Source organism: Halichoerus grypus, chromosome 5 (genome assembly GCF_964656455.1).
Source record: "Halichoerus grypus chromosome 5, mHalGry1.hap1.1, whole genome shotgun sequence".
Classification (NCBI taxonomy): Eukaryota; Metazoa; Chordata; class Mammalia; order Carnivora; family Phocidae; genus Halichoerus; species Halichoerus grypus.
Window position 1 is genome coordinate 71,987,481 of NC_135716.1, and position 14,600 is coordinate 72,002,080.

General features: G+C 43.1%; 2 pseudogenes; both read left to right on the forward strand.

Annotated features, from left to right (window-relative positions):
- Positions 1-1,848: 1,848 nt before the first annotated feature.
- LOC118522134 (26S proteasome regulatory subunit 10B pseudogene) lies at positions 1,849-3,180 on the forward strand (annotated as a pseudogene).
- A 444-nt stretch (positions 3,181-3,624) lies between these two features.
- The window catches only part of LOC118522059 (heat shock cognate 71 kDa protein-like), a 56,633-nt pseudogene continuing 45,657 nt past the window's right edge, over positions 3,625-14,600 (forward strand).

Below are 14,600 nucleotides of genomic sequence, written 5' to 3' on the forward strand. Positions count from 1 at the left end.
GTGACCATTCATTATACAAAACAGACAGTCAGCTTTGGATTTAATCTTTTCCCACTTTTGACAACAATAAACACTGTGCTAGGGGCTTTGGAAATATAAGAATGAAGCAGATAGGCACTGACCTCCAAGAATAACCATTGCAATAAAAGAAAGGCGACATTGACATTAAATAAAGTAGAAATGATAAATACTATTAAAAGGGGTAGTGATAATTGTATCTGTAGTTCAGAGGAATGTGGATTACATCCAGTGGGAAGGCCTCATGGAGGAAGTGGCAGGTGAGGTGGGGTTTGATGTAGGAAATGTTGGGGTTCGGAGCCGACGGCCAAGAAAGAATCCTTGAGCCGTCTTTGGTGCAAAAAGGTGGTTTTATGAAAGCATGGGGACAGGACCTGTGGTCAGAAAGAGCTGTACCAGAGTCATGAGAAGCGGCCCATGAGATACTTTCAAGTTGGGAGGGGGTTAGGGATAGCGTAAGTCTCTAAGGAATTTTGGAAGCAAGGATTCCAGGACCTTGAGGGGCTAGCTATTGTTGAGAAAAGGTCATTTATTACTTCCTAATAAAACCTTAGTCATGAGACCCTTCAGATGGGCCATGAATCTTGGGGGGTAGAGACAAAGGAAGTTTCAAAGGAATTTTTTATATGTTAAAGAAGACTTACAGGATCCTGGGGGTCGAGATAATGTCAAGCCAAGATTGCCTTTTGCCCTTAGCTAAGTATTCACATCAAGGCAGCTGAGCTCCCAGAGGAAGGTCACTCTACCTGTTTCCAGGACTTGTCAATGGGCTGTAGGCAGTCAGGAAATTTAATTTTTTTCTTTTGCCTTTGTTTCCCACATCAAGATTCATTTTGAGTAAGTGAAGATGGACCTGTCTAGACCAGGTCTATGACAGGCTGATTTGCCTAATCCTTTTGGATGGCCTTGGATCACCCTGTGAAAAACTGGGTACCTAAGTGTGAAGATTTAGAGTCTGCAATTTATTATCAGCAGAATAATTTGAAAGCTCAACCTCAGGTTAGACTTAATTCTACAGTGATCTGGAACATCCACCATATTGGCAAGAGAAGAACAAGCCTAAGAAGGTGTGGGGCTGCCTTGATGCAGGACCCAAGAGTTTGGTGTTCTTTCCATTGGTAAAGATCGTCAGCCATTGCCCAGGCCTGTGCTTCTTACCCTGAGGCTCGAGTCACGTGAGGGTCAGCAGAAGATTCCAGAAGACTGAGGGTTTCAACTGAAGATTTTGGGGGTAGAGGAGGATATTTTTCTGTGTTGAAATAAGTGTTACGTATATGATTATTATGCAAAATTATCTTGGCTTTTTGGGATAAAACAGAAGACTTGAAAAAGCACTGATGCCTACTTTAAGATACTTGAGCTCTGCCAGGTGATGTGACCAGTTCGAGGACGCTCGAATGGAAATACTGAAATGATGTAGCATAGGGTAGAGTCCCGGCGCGTGTGTGGCTTCCCCATGGGGACACTGCAGGACTTGGTGCTCCCATGTACAAATATCTGTATGTCCAGAGAGAGAGAAGCTTTGTGAACCAGAGGAACTGGACTCTGCAGTAAAACCCTCTTTGCAAGGAACAATCTACCTGCTATTTTCTCCCCACCATTCATGGAAATGGGGTCAATTTTGGTTATTTCTTGATTTGTATATATTGACTTGGTTTCATACAATATAAAGGCCAATGTCAATGAAATTCATGTTTGTTTCAGAATAAATGGTCCCTGAGAAAGCAGAAGAAAAAAAATGCATGGCCTTCCAATAAAAAATATTTAAAGACTGAAAAAAAAATGCATGGCCTTCCAATTAAAAATATTTGAAGACTGAAAAAAAAAAAAAAGCCCTGAGCAGCCATGGCCATTCCCGGCATCCCCTATGAGCGACGGCTTCTCATCATGGCGGACCCTAGAGATAAGGTGCTTCAGGACTACCGCAAGAAGCTGCTGGAGCACAAGGAGATCGACAGCCGTCTCAAGGAGTTAAGGGAGCAATTAAAAGAACTTACCAAGCAGTATGAAAAGTCTGAAAATGATCTGAAGGCCCTACAGAGTGTTGGACAGATTGTGGGTGAAGTACTTAAGCAACTAACTGAAGAAAAATTCATTGTTAAAGCTACAAATGGACCAAAGTATGTTGTGGGTTGTCGTTGACAGCTTGATAAAAGTAAGCTGAAGCCAGGAACAAGAGTTGCTTTGGATATGACTACACTAACTATCATGAGATATTTGCCAAGAGAGGTGGATCCATTGGTCTACAACATGTCTCATGAGGACCCTGGGAATGTTTCTTATTCTGAGATTGGGGGACTATCAGAACAGATTCGGGAATTAAGAGAGGTGATAGAATTACCTCTTACAAACCCAGAATTATTCCAGCGTGTAGGAATAATACCTCCAAAAGGCTGTTTGTTATATGGACCACCAGGCACAGGAAAAACACTCTTGGCACGAGCTGTTCCTAGCCAGCTGGACTGCAATTTCTTAAAGGTTGTATCTAGTTCTATTGTAGACAAGTACATTGGTGAAAGTGCTCGTTTGATCAGAGAAATGTTTAATTATGCCAGGGATCATCAACCATGCATTATTTTTATGGATGAAATAGATGCTATTGGTGGTCGTTGGTTTTCTGAGGGTACTTCAGCTGATAGAGAGATTCAGAGAACTTTGATGGAGTTACTGAATCAAATGGATGGATTTGATACTCTACATAGAATTAAAATGATCATGGCTACAAACAGACCAGATACACTGGATCCTGCTTTGCTTCGTCCAGGAAGATTAGATAGAAAAATACATATTGATTTACCAAACGAACAAGCAAGATTAGATATACTGCAAATCCATGCAGGTCCGATTACAAAGCATAGTGAAATAGATTATGAAGCAATTGTGACGCTTTCAGGTGGCTTTAATGGAGCAGACCTGAGAAATGTTTGTACTGAAGCAGGTATGTTTGCAATTCGTGCTGATCATGATTTTGTAGTACAGGAAGACTTCATGAAAGCAGTCAGAAAAGTGGCTGATTCTAAGAAGCTAGAGTCTAAATTGGACTACAAACCTGTGTAATTTTCTGGAAGGTTTTTGATGGCTGCATGACAGATACCGGGCTTAATGTAAAAATAAAGTTAAGGAAAATAATGTATGTATTGGCAATGATCTCATTAAATACATATGGATAAAAATAAGTATGAATAACATTGCAAAAATTAGTAATTCAGTAATTCTTTTAAGATTGGTACAGAAGAAATTTGTATGTTTGTTAATGTTGCATTTATTGCAGCAGAAGTTATAAGACTATGTTAAAGCTTTTCGTATTTGCTGTGTGAGCATTTTGTAAAACATTGAAAGTAGTTTGAAATAGTACAAGAGAGCATTTCTTATGACTTATTTTATATCATTTGTTTTCCTCATCCTAAAAAGTTGAATAAAATCTGTTTGATTCAGTTCTCCAACAACAACAACAACAAAAAATGGACCTGCATGTGGGGAAGAAAGAATGGCTTTGGTCAATTCATGGAGAGACTTTGTGACAGGCAGGGCACCCCTGGAAATAGACCCTGAGATGGGGATGTGTGTGCTTTATTTTACATTCATTGGGGTGCACTTACAGGGACAATGTCTCTAAGGGAGGAGGGAGTGAGAAAAGCAGAACTGGCAGAAGAAGTAGTCGAACTGGGAGTAATGGAGCTACAACCAAGGCCACCCCGACATTTAAGGAACAAACATGGAAAGGTAAAGAAGAAGTATAAGAAGGGACAGAGAAGGGCAAGAGAAGCAGAGCAAGAGAACATCCTTTAAGCCAGTGGAAAGGATTTCCAGAGGCACACGTGGCTGCTCCACAGATATTTGTTAGATAAATGGACCAGGAAAGAAATGACCAAATGAACAAGGGCGAATACTTTCAGTCACAAGCCTTTAGTTTTCCGAAGGCCAACAGATCTGAGTTTATTTCCCCCACAAGTTAGCTCACTGACAGCAAAGCAATAGAGTCTTCCTGGGTGTCCAATTCTGAAGAATGATATTCTTTATCCATCTGTCCTCCTCAGGTCAATGGGAACTCTTTCTAGCACTGTCAGAATTCACAAAATATCAAGGAGCCTACTGAAGCTACAATGGTCTGGTTCTATCTTCTGGATGTAACTCCGATCTTCTAGGAGAGGCTGGTTCCACCGGAGGGACCCTGGCCCAGCTGATGCTTGGGATGTTTGCTGAGAAGTGGGTGTGTAAGGGCTGCTGTGTTACTTTCTGAGGTGCCGCCATCCTACGGGCTTCCTGAGGGTAGGAACCACACTTCATCTCACGCTGAGGACCTGGAGCTGTGCAGGCACATAATACAAATATCTCTTTGTACACCTGAGCCCAGCCATCTGTGGTGTATGAGACACTATCCCATGTGCAAGCTGCTCCAAGGCACCAGCCACACCCAGCAGCCCCTCAAGTTTTAGCACATTTCAGTCTAGACCTGGAACTTCAGTGAAATTATGGAATTTTATCATGTAAATAATGACGTGACAATTTTATTTTTATTTTTATTTTTTTTTAATTTATTTATTTGAGAGAGAGAATGAGAGAGAGAGAGAGAGCACATGAGAGGGGGGAGGGTCAGAGGGAGAAGCAGACTCCCTGCCGAGCAGGGAGCCCGATGCGGGACTCGATCCCGGGACTCCAGGATCATGACCTGAGCCGAAGGCAGTCGCTTAACCAACTGAGCCACCCAGGCGCCCTCACGTGACAATTTTAAACAATTGTATGAAGAAAGTTCCTTAAGACTAGGATGGCCAACTTGATAGACTAGCCAAAACAGATGGGTGGGCTTTCCACTCTGCTAGAATCTCTGAGTTGTTCTTCTCATGCATCTGGAACTCTGGAAAATATAGCAATTCCAACTCCAACCATACTTATTGAACTAGAGAATTCATATAGCTCCTGGGAATTAAACTGAGGAGGCTATGATTTAACTTCAAGAAATCAATATGCCCTACATGGCCCCCGTGAAGACATCTGAAAAATCATCCCAATGGTGTAGGTAAAATTTTTCCACTCTCTCAATTTGATCCTGGCTGAGGCCTGAGAAGAAACTCACTGGGAAGCAATGATAAAGGTCGGATGTCCACTTGACTGATTTTAGCTAAAGTTGTAAGTATCTTAGACTATCTGTCTAAAGGTCCTGCGAAGTAAGGTTCAATAGAGGATAATGACTTTAAGATGGTATTAATAACATCTCTTTTCTTTGTAATTTGTGTAGAGTAAGTCTAACTAAATTGATCAATCCTCTCGTTGTAAGGTAGATATTGGCATAGAGGTAGGTGTTTCCTTTTATCTTTTTACATACCCAGCCTGTTACCCTTATGGCCAAAGGAGTGATAAGTCCTAGGAGAGGACTGGCTTTCTATATGGCCCAAGTGAGTCAGTAGCCATTAGTATAAAAAAGTAGGAGAATCCACATAAAAATCTCATTCTTAGTTTCTCTTAAAAGACTAGTTCTAGAAACTGGACTGTATTCCTTAGCTGTCATATCTGTCGGAGCTGAGTAAATGGCTTCTCCTTTAGCTGGTTTGTCACAGTCCCCATAGCTGATGTTTCTCTCATTCCAAGTTCTCAAGCATGTGCAAAAATACAGTGTTCTCTCTGCTTGTTTCCGTTCTTGTTTTTTTTTTTTTTTTCCAAAAAAGAAGAGCAAAAGGGAGAGTGGATGCCACAAGGTAACTAACACTCCCTGTCACATCTCCTCCAATTATTTTATATTAAGATATTAATATATTTAATATTAGTAATTGTTTACAAAACATTAATATTGAAATGTAGTGGTTTTTACATAATTAGGTCATTTGATGCATATTGTTTGATTTTAATGTTATCATATGAAAAAATCTGTGACTGAATAATTTTCCATAGTATGCAGATACCATCACTCAGTTAACCACCCGGATCTTTTGTTTGTTACCTGTTTGCCCTTCTGGGGTTAGTAGCCACAGATTATCTCTGGGGATCTACTAGAGAGTTCCAGAAGCGTAAACCCACCTCTCCATCCTCCAGCAGAACGTTCAGAGTTGTCAACTGAATCCTGGCCAATCAGTGCCTTGGCTCCCCTTGGCCTCAGTGGTGGGCTGGAGAATAGGTATGTCACCATCAAAGTCAGTGAATGATGAGGAAATATTTGCTGAGGCTTCTGGAACCAAATGGAGTAAATCCTTTCCCTTTGCAGTGTACCTGGGAACATATCACTGAAACTCACATCTCCAACTGGCCACTGTATGAAGTACAGGACAAGGAGACCCTCACACACAGACACAGGGATGAAAGACAGAAGAAACCAGGCCCTAGCAATTTCATGCACATCCTGCTCAAACCTTTCGTGAGTTCAGCCCCACTTCGGAACTTTGCAGGTATGAGGGATAATTAATTTCATTTTGGTTAAGCCGGTTTGGTTCGGGCATTCTGTCACTTATGACACGTAATTGGAAGGGATCAATTCAAAGTGATGAGAAATGGATGGTGAGGAATTACTAATAATATCTTCCCTCATGTTTCTGAGTTTCTAAGAGAATGGTGTCTCTTTTCTTGCAAAACCTACGCCATTCTATGCACATGTTGTCCGAAATGGAAAAGCAGGCTTTCTGCCCAGGTGAGATCATCAGAAATTCTTTAAATAATACGAAAAGGAGTAATTGTGTTGGCAAAGTCTGTGTGACTGGAATGGCTCCATGTCACACCCCTCTTGTTTTTTGCAATCCAAAGGGCATTGCCAAGGTCAGCTACAAGAGGACAACATAATCAGAAATTTAAAATGACCTTCTGCCTTTTAAGAACCAGAAAGTGGGTTTTCTTCCTTTACCCTCTGTTCCTCCCTCCCCTGACAAATAGTCTTATTTTCATGACACACAGAGTCCGAGGCTTGGCTTTCGTCACACACTGATAGGTTTCTGTTTATCTTAAGTGAGAAATGGACAAAAGGAAACACGAAACAGATGAATGGGCAAAAGTATGAATAAACAGCTCTGGCAGCTGAGTAGCAGATGGCCGCAGGGCCCCCATGACTAAACAAATTGATTGCAAGATTTCTGGAGGGAGATGCTTGTGAATGTTTTTCTCAAGCAAAATTTGAGTGATAGAATAAAAATGACCTCATTGCTGACTGGAGCCTTCTGTGTAAAAAAAAAAAAAAAAAAAAAAAAAAAGCAAAGGAAAGGTTTTAAAGAAGCAAATAAAGGCATGGTTGTTTAAGTCACCCTTCATGCTCTCATTTATATTGCAACTTCTCTAACAAACCTCTGCTGGTGCGCTCTGTTGCAAATCGTGGGGTACCGGGGATGCCAAGAACAAAATGACTCTACCACTAAACTCCATCTCCCCACCCTCTCCCCCGCCTCCAGAAAAAGTTCTCGGAGGAATTGAGGAGAATGGCTTGTAAGCACATAAACGGTAATGCACGCTGTAAGAATTCCATGGTGAACGTACGGGACGGTTGCATGCGCTGTGAGAATGGCAAATGCCATGGGCTTTAAAAGCAGACAGACTCGACTTTGAACCTTGAGTGGTTCCGCTCTGCCTTGCTTAGCTTCTTGGAGCTTCCATTTTTTCTTGTAAACTTAATAATACTGCTACCTTTATTTACTCAGCCAACATTTATCAAAAGCAGTCTCTGGCCCTCAAACACGTGGAAGGAAACAAGAAGGCAAAGGAAGAAGCACATCCTTTCTTAGAGACTGTGGCGAGAGTTCCTGCAGGGTTTAATAGGAGGGCAGATGTGGTAGGAACTTACACACCCTGGAGCCAGATTCCGGCAGGAAAATCACAGCTCTGAGCTTACTGTGTGACCTTGGGCAAGTTACTTAACTTCTCTGGGCTTCAAGTTCCTCCTTTGAAAGATGGGGCTAACAAACATTCTTAGAGGATTATTATGAGAATTAAATGAGATATTAATACATCCCCGCACCTAGTAAACCCTAAAGAACGGTGTTACAAAAACAAAATAACATGCAAAGCACAGAGTGGGGTTCCCTATTCATAAAAAAAAAAAAAGCCTCGTGTATTTTGCTTCCGGTAGAACATATAAGCCCCGCACATGTTAAATGTTAAAACAGCTTAAAATTGAGGTTTTGGATTGGGGAGGAAGCTAAGTATCACAAGTTAAAAATAGTAAGATGTCTCACCTTGAATTTGATAATTTTAACTTTGAATGCAATAATTGGACTAGAAAATCTAACAGGCTTTCAATTTAGCTTCCATTTAATTAATTACTTGATCACGTAAATTAATTCCTTATTAATTTTCTTATTGGGCCAAGCTTGTCAAATCAGCCACTGGTATTTTCTGCCTGGATTTTGCAACAGCACAACCCAAGACCCTGAGCTGAAGATTTAGGAAAACAGCTAACTCGGGTTGAAGAGGGGTGGGGTCAGGGGGGCTGTGTGCCACCAGACGTGGAACACAGAGTCAACACTCAATACTTCTAGGAAATCCTCTGCGATGACTCTTGAGATCCTGGATAGCGGTGCACGCTGTCTTAGGAACACTCATTCTTGCCAGAGCCACTGCCAGTGAGAAGCCTTGGGTGCTCTCTTTTTCTCCTATTGGCACTGGTGCAGAATTTTCAAAAGATCCTTGTCACTTGGGTAGAGGAAACGTTCATGCAGCTGCTGTGCTGTAATCAGCAATGCTAGGAGACAGATCCATGCCCAGATTTAAGGGTATCCCCAACCACTTGCAGGGTACTCCGGAAAAGAGGCTTCGCAAGGCACTGCTCCTATAGTTTATGCTGCACCCGCCCGTGCGGCGTGAGCACTGAACGCGGGGAGCACGGCAGGGCTGAGACGCGCAGGCCCGCTTCTGCAGCCCCTAAGTGCTTGGTTTCTGCCTGGGAGTCTCTGCTTTGGCTTTTACGGCACTGGAAAGATCACACACAAGGGGTAACTTGGACTCGTGCATGGTGGTTAGAACTCCTTCTTTTGATATTGCGGTTCATTTTTTAGGTCTTTTAAGAAAAGGAGACAGCACCACGGTCGCCCTCTGCCTCTGTGCCCTTTGCCAAGGGCTCAGCATCACGGCACTGTGTTAGACATAGGCCAGCCTTATAGGTGCTGCTCACTGCAATGAAATAGCACCTTCGTGAGTGGCCCTTGACCCTAAAGAATCTAACATACAGCCAGGATGCAGTTGGGGAGCGTGAGGCCCTTTGCTAGGAGCACAGAATTAGCACGGAACGTGGAGTCCTGAATGCCCCCTGACCCGGCTCTGCACCCTGGTGCTCAGTGGTTCAGGAAGGGCATCCTCTCAGCCCCTTTCCTCCCAGAGAGGAAATGACATCCGACTGTCCAGGCTCCCACAGCGCAGACTGCGTGCAGCGAGTGACAGGTGTTATCAGCCAAGCTTTTATCTTATGTTCTCTTCCCAACAAAACCCTGAAACCTATTTACTGTCCCCATTTTTTTTTAAGATATGGAAAATTAGAGGACAAACTCTGGTCCAAAGCCTCGTGGCTAGTGAAGGGTAAAGTTGACGCTCTGCCCCCAGCCCAATGCTGTTAACTTCGACACATGCGTGCTTGTTACTTCATGTCACCCTGAATTTGCTTCCGGTGACACAGTCCAGGTGAGGCACATTCAAAGATATTTTAAGATATATAATTTATTCTAAAACCAATTTCATCATTTTACTTATTATTAGTACTATTACTATTATTCATTGTTGTTGTTTAATAACTGGCTTAACAAAGGATCACAGGAAAGAGCCCAATGAAATCCTTACAATGAGAAGCAGTCCCTGGTAGTGGCTCCCATCTGACCCCCTGGCCACTGAAGTCCCCACAGCGGTTGTCAGGGGAGCCAGGGTCCCCACCTCACCCCCACCACTTCCTTCGGGGCCGCAAGAAGGAGCCCACAGGAAAGGACTTGAGAGGGTGTGCAGCTCTTTGCTCAGAGAGGTCACAGAGACGACTGATATTGGACATAGATTCGGGTGCCTCTCATGCGTGGCAGCTTCCGGTCTACCAGGTGTTTTAACTTGACAACGAAGACAGGACGGATACGAGCAGCCCCTGCGAGTGACCCATGATGGCAGGTGAAGAAAAGCCACGTTGATTTGCCTACGAAGGACCTCCTCAGGAAGACAAATGTTTCCTTCCTGCCTGGTCGTGAGGGACAGTTAGTGAGGGACACATTGATTTTGGAAAACAAAAGTGAAAAATGATTTAGTGTTTTATTACCAAGAACTTCCTTTACCTGTGGACACAGAATATGATGTGAAGAGTGTCCCCTGTATTTTAGGTTTGCATTTAGAGATGCCAGACGGAAGAGTCCATTTGGTTCTCTGTTAGGGTTTTCCTTTCAATCATTTAGACACATGTAATGAGGACCTACTCTGTGCTGGGCTCTGTGCTACCTGCTAAGAAGGTCAGAATGGAGTGGTTTTCCCCCCCAAGTCAGGCAAGTGAATTAATCCAGGTGATAAGAAATTTTGCTAAAATGGACGGTATTCTCTGGGACAGACCAACCAATGTTAGCAATCCAACTCAGTATTTTGGTGACTAACATGTCACTGCCCCTTCGGGGGACAGAGACCTGCTTATCATGTGTCATCATTAGGAAACCCAAGCTCTTTCTGCCCCAAGGCTTCACCTTCCTCTATGTTTCCAGAGTTTTCTCCCTTCTGTTTAGTGCATGGAGAGAGGGAAAATGGCCCTTAGAGGGGTTTTATGGGGTTTCCTAGAAATGACACAGATTATATCAGAAGTCAGCCATATGGCCACATCTAAATGCAAGGGAGGGTATAAAATATAAACTAGATGTATATGGAGCAAGAAAAGGAAAACCTGAATATTGGTGTACACTAGAAACTCTGACATGGAGTTATGTTCAAAGTCCAACGTCCTAACAATTTCCCTGTTTTAAAAGGGTGAAAGTTGACATTGGCTGAGGCCTTCACAGTTTGGTATGGACCAAATCATCTCCCTTATTCCCTATTAACAGAGCTCCATCTTGTTTGTTGGGCCCTGCCCCAGATGTTAAGCTCTTACTGTTCCAAGCTTATCCCCATGACTGATTCTATTTGGCTGACACAGATTCTCAGCTTTTCTTGCAGCTAATAGTGACAATGAGATATAGGTAGATATCTAATGAGGGCTTCCAAGAAAGCAGCTTGTTTCTGATAAAGGGGCAGGCCTGGAAAGTAAGCTTGCTCTCATGTCCTCTTCACCTTGCTTCTTGCCCTTGAATGTGGTGATAAGAACAATGTTTGGAACTGTGACAGCCATTTTGAGACAACGAGGCAACAGCCTGAGGAAAAAAAATTGTGTAACTATATGTGCTCATTTGCCTAAGACAGTCCCAGGTGAATCCCGCTGCCCCAGTATAATTATTGATAATGCCCCTTTCATACTCAAAAGGGTTCTGAATTAGACAACAAATTCATGGTCAGTCCCAGAAAAATCTTCAGATGCTGAAGCTGATAGGAAACAGTGATTAACTTCAGTGTTGCGGAGTGGCTGGCCCAGCTCTGGAAGATTTACCTGCTGATTTTGATTTTAAGTCAATAGCAGATGTTTCCCGTGTAAGCCTGTGTTAATCCAGTTTGCTGTTACTTTCAAGTAAAAGCTTTCTTTCCTGATACACTTATCTTCAAATCAGGGATTTTGGAGCGCCGTTAGAGCTTGACCACTAATTTCGAACTACAGCCTCTTAAAGTTCTGAAGTTTGGGGGTAAGTTTCTCTTTCTGTAATTCCTGAATTGGCATGAGAATTACTGAAATGCTGCACAGAAGGCTTATTTTGTGGTATTTCCAATAGGAACCAGAAGTAGAAGTGTCAAAACTCTCACCAGGAAGCTTGTTACGAGATGTTCTACCCAAGCTGGCAACCTCAGGTAGTGTGGAAAGTACAAATAAGAGGTATAAAAAACTCTCCTTGATGCATCTGATTTTCCAATGCTTTGGGTTTCAACTTCTCCGAGCAGAGAGTATGCTTCTCATAAATCTTGAAAGATTTAAATTAGAACTTTTTCTTTTATTTTATCTTAAATACAGAACAAATTGTCAAGGAAATGAGGACCAGAATCCTGGGGGGGAGATGTGACACTTTGCTGTCTATTGAATTTGAAAAGACTTACTGGTCAGATCTTACTGATGAGAAAGAAGTGCCAAGTATCTGGGAGGAATTAAATTGCAAGAGAGGTAAAAATAAGTCACCGAAAGCATTTAAAAGCTAAGTGACACATTTGTAGAATTAATTCCACTACACATTGTATCTATGCAGTGCGGTATAATGTCGTATTACAGAGCAGTCCCCCATCCTCCACCTCCCACAGGACAACGGGACCACAGGATGATCTGCTTATGCCCTTAGTGCATTAGCACCAATTGCTGACTTACAGACAATTTGCATATGTTTGCAATAATTAGGTGTGATTTGAGATAAGTTTCTAATATGGCCGATAGGTACTTTAAAAAGAAAAAGATTTATTTATTTATTTATTATTATTTTTTTTTAAAGATTTTATTTCTTTATTTGACAGAGAGAGACACAGCAAGAGAGGGAACACAAGCAGGGGGAGTGGGAGAGGGAGAAGCAGGCTTCCTGCGGAGCAGGGAGCCCAATGCGGGGCTCGATCCCAGCACCCTGGGATCATAACCTGAGCCGAAGGCAGATGCTTAACGACTGAGCCACCCAGGCGCCCCTTATTTATTTATTTTGGAGAGAGAGAAAGAGCGTGCGTGTGGAGGCAGGGAGGGACAGAGGGAGAGGGAGAATTTTAAGCAGACTCCGTGCTGAGTACAGAGCCAGACATGGGGCTTGATCTCATGACCCTGAGATCACGACCTGAGCCAAAACCAAGAGTCCGTCGCTTAACTGACTGTGCCACCCAGGCGCCCTGTGGCCAATAGGGACTTTTTAAAAATATTTTTCTCATAGGTTTCATTTTCCAAATAGTCATCCTCCCCACTTCATCCCAGATGCTGTTTCTTTTGATAATCAGCAGCACTTAGATCTGAGCACATCTGTAACTTTCGCACATCTCAAACTTTCAGGTCTCTTCCTTAACATTGCTTTTCTTTGGAGTTAACTTGACATGAGGTTGTTAGTCTGTTATGCTAATTAATGGATGATCTTTTACTTTTACCCATTTAGGTCACTAATAAGATGTTCCGGCTGACCTTCCTCTAATTGATTTTCCACACAGCTGCCAGAATGATTTTTCTCAAATGCCAATGCAGTGCCAACCAACCTCTGGCTGAAACCCTGCAGTGGGTGTGCATTCCTAGCAGGGCGGGGCCTCACCCCACTTCCCACTTAGCAAGGCCAACACATCTCTTCCTGATCTGGTCCTCTCTTGCTTTTCTGGACTCACATGCCCCTCCCTATCCTGAGTCCTTGCCCTAGCCATAAGGAACTTCTTTCAGTTCCCGACTTGGAAGATGCTCTGTCTTCCCTCTCTGCCTTCTGTGGCTCTGTGCTTGGTATTCCATCTCTGTGGAATATTCTTCCTACCCCTACTACCACAACATACATTGACTCTGCCTACTTCTCTCCCCAATCGCAGCTTCACTATCACTTTCTCTGGAAAGGCTTCTCTAACCTGGAAATCCCTGCTGGGTGACCCTTCTAGGCATTCCCAGACTTTCCCCACCAGCACTAAGCCCACTGTATGCTGATTGCCCACTTACTGGTTTAGATTCTCTACTAACCCGAACGGCCTATTACACTGGTGGGCAGTATAATAACCTCCATGGATGTCCACATCCTAACCCTGAAAACCATGAGTACGTGATTTCTCATGGGGTTACAGATGGAATTAAGGCTGAGCATCAGTTAATTTGAAGGTAAGGAGATGATTCTGGATTATCCAGGTGGGCCCAATGTAATCGCAAGAGGCCTTAAAAGTAGAAGGGGAGGCAGAAGAAAGTCAGAGAGAGCCATGACTATGGAATAATGACCAGAGGCTTCTCTAACCTGGAAATCTCTGCTGGGTGACCTTTCCAGGCATTCCCAGACTTTCCCCACCACTGTATGCTGATTACCTGCTTGCTGGTTTAGATTTTCTACTAACCGGAGCGGCCTATTACACTGGTGGGCAGTATAATAACCTCCATGGATGTCCACATCCTAACCCTGAAAACCTTGAGTATGTGATTCCTCATGGGGTTGCACCATTGCTGGCTTTGAAGATGCAGCAAGGGAGCCATGAGCCAAGGAGTGTGGGCAGCCTCTAGAAGCTGGAGAGGCAAGGACATGGATTCCCCTGGAGCGACCAAAAAAGAATGTACGCTTGCAGATACCTTGATTTCAGTCCTGTGAGGCCCATTTTGGACCTCTAACCTACAGAACTGGAAGATAATAAATGTGTGTTGTTTTGAGTCACTGAGTATATGGTGATTTGTTACAGCAGCAATAGAAACAATAACATAGGAAAGAAATGCTCTCTCTCTTGCTCATAGTTTCAGCCCAAGGTGTATAATAGTCCCTGAAATGTGGTAAATGGCTCGATAGCTACTCATTGGATGGGAGAATAGAATGGCAGGCCCAGCAAGGACTCTTAGGGAACACTCTGTAAGAGTCAGTGTGACTCAGTGTGATGCTCACAGCCTTATTCCAGCCATC